The sequence below is a fragment of the Aplysia californica genome, unplaced genomic scaffold (genome assembly GCF_000002075.1).
Source record: "Aplysia californica isolate F4 #8 unplaced genomic scaffold, AplCal3.0 scaffold00048, whole genome shotgun sequence".
NCBI lineage: Eukaryota > Metazoa > Mollusca > Gastropoda > Aplysiida > Aplysiidae > Aplysia > Aplysia californica.
The window spans coordinates 1592067-1594587 of NW_004797318.1; positions in this window are offsets into that span (position 1 = coordinate 1592067).

Below are 2521 nucleotides of genomic sequence, written 5' to 3' on the forward strand. Positions count from 1 at the left end.
CACACACACACACACACACACACACACACAATTCACACATTAACCTTTTCTCAACTGGACATTAGCAACAACACGTGGTTTGTTTGTTTGTTGTTGTTTTTTTTTGCTTTTGCTTGAGTCTCACGCCCTACTAGACAGTGGGATCATTAACATGAGAGCAGCAAAGCATAATTAATTTATGACCCCTTCTCTGACCACTGGGTTAGATTTATACTATCGCTGTGAGGATGAGAAGTGTACTATCTCTGTGACAACAAGAGGTATACTATCCCTCTGAGAATAAGAAGTATACTGCCCCTGTGAGAATAAGAAGTATACTATCCTTGTGAGAATAAAAAGTATACTGCCCCTGTGACAACAAGACGTATACTATCCCTCTGGGAATAATAAGTATACTGCCCCTGTGAGAGTAAGAATTATACTATTCCGGTGACAATAAGAAGTATACTGCATTTTTGAGAATAAGAAGTATACTATCCCTTCGAGGATGAGAGAAATACTAATTCTGTGAAGATACAAAGAATACTGTCGCAGTGAGAATGGGAGGAACCTCATCCATGTGAGGATGAAGTGGTTTATTAAATATGCCTGAGAGAATGAGAAGAATTCGTCTTCTGTTCAAACTAAAAACTTCAATTTCAGTACATTGACCAAGTTCAAAAACAATAGTAACACCCTGGTTAGTAAGCTATGGTATGGACCTTCCACTCGTGTGTCGCCGAGGATGAATACATTGTAACGCGGACAGATTCTTGAACCAGAATAGATCTGAAACGGAAGCAAAATGTGCTGACTGAGAGTTCCGTTGCGTAAACATTGATTACCCAAGCCCCACTTACAGCGGAAAGCCCGTCTCCGAAAGGCACTGTTTCTGTCTAGGAGGGTGAAAAACATCTAGCAAGATCGAGAAGACACAAACAATATCGACGAACTTTATTTAAAGTGTTTTCTCTTCCTCTTGAGTTGAGAGTATTTCTGCTCCCCATCGACACAATTTAGATACAATTTAGGAGGCACGATCAACCCGGGCTACTGAGAGGGAAGAGGGATACAAAATCCTAGCAGAAAAAACCCCGAGAAATTCTATAAAAATTCTCACCATTCGGGAAGCAAGCTCGGGTCTCCTGCGTGCGACAGCGAAATGCCTTATTGCGCCCCCGCAGACTCTGTGAGTCTGTGAGTGGGGTTATGAAGGCGTACTTTACAAAGACACGACCGAGACGACGCCATCTCTTTATTTCAGCCTCAGATGTTATCAACAACTCTGTGGGTGGTTCTTTCTGTATCGTCACACACGAAGTCACACCTTTGTTTCAACCACAGACTTTTTCGACAGCTATGAGTGAGGCGTTTGAAGGCGTACTCTATACAGATACCTCGCCAAGTCTTAACATCAACCACAGCCGTGTTCTCCAATCTGAGTATTTTTCAGTGAAAGTGTTTTACTCACCCACTCACACATTTGAGATTATTCAGGAGGCGGGCTTCCGGCCCTGCCTGCCAATTGATACAACATTCCAGTAGAAAAAGATCCCAAGATACTCATTAGAAGTTGTCTCCATTCGGGAATGGAACTGGGATCTCATGAGAGCGACAACGAAGCGCTATATTGCTACATCACAGACGCCGGTCTCCTATCTGAGCGTGGATTAGCGAAGGCCTACTTTTTAAAAAAGCGACGGAGACAACGTTATCTTTTTACTTCAACTTAAGATGTTATCAACAACTCTGCGGGTGGTTCTGTGTCGGAAAACACGAAGTCACATCTTTGTTTCAGACCAAGGCATTTTGAACAGCTATGAGTGGAGCTGTGAAGGTATACTTTGTACAGATACCTCGTAAACTGTTTTTATTAACGGCAGCCGTTTTCTCCAATCGATTGGGATTTTATTCAGTCTAAGTGTTTTTACGCCCCTATCGACAGAATTAAGATCGTTCAGGAGATAGACTCCCAACCCTGCCTGTCAGTGCCAACCCGGACTGAAAGGGATACATCATCCCTGCCGAAAAGAAAACGAGATACTTGATAAAAATTCTCCCCACCTGGGAATCGAGCTCGGGTCTCCTGCGTACGACAGCGAAACGCCTTACATCTACACCACTGACGCCGGTCTGTGAGTTGGGTTCTGAAGGGGTACTTTATAAAGACACCACAAAAACAATGTCATCTACACTTCGTTTCAACCACAAACGTTTTTAACGACTCTGTAAGTGGTTCTTTGTCGGCGAACACAAATGTCATCTCTTTGTTTCAACCACGTTTTCAACAGCTATAAGGGGGCCTGTGAATTCGTACTTTATACAAACACCTCGTCATAGTCTGAAGGGTCGCTTGCCAGAGGGCGAACGAGCTGTCATCATTAGATCCCACGATAACAGCACGGGTTATCCCAGCTTCCCGATTCGAGGTGACAATAGAGAATTCTGGGCCAGTATTCAGGTGACTGTATGACGGGTCATCTTTTGTCACATGACCTAGTGCGAGTGGCGAACCATGGCTGTTTTAGAAGTAGCACTTGAA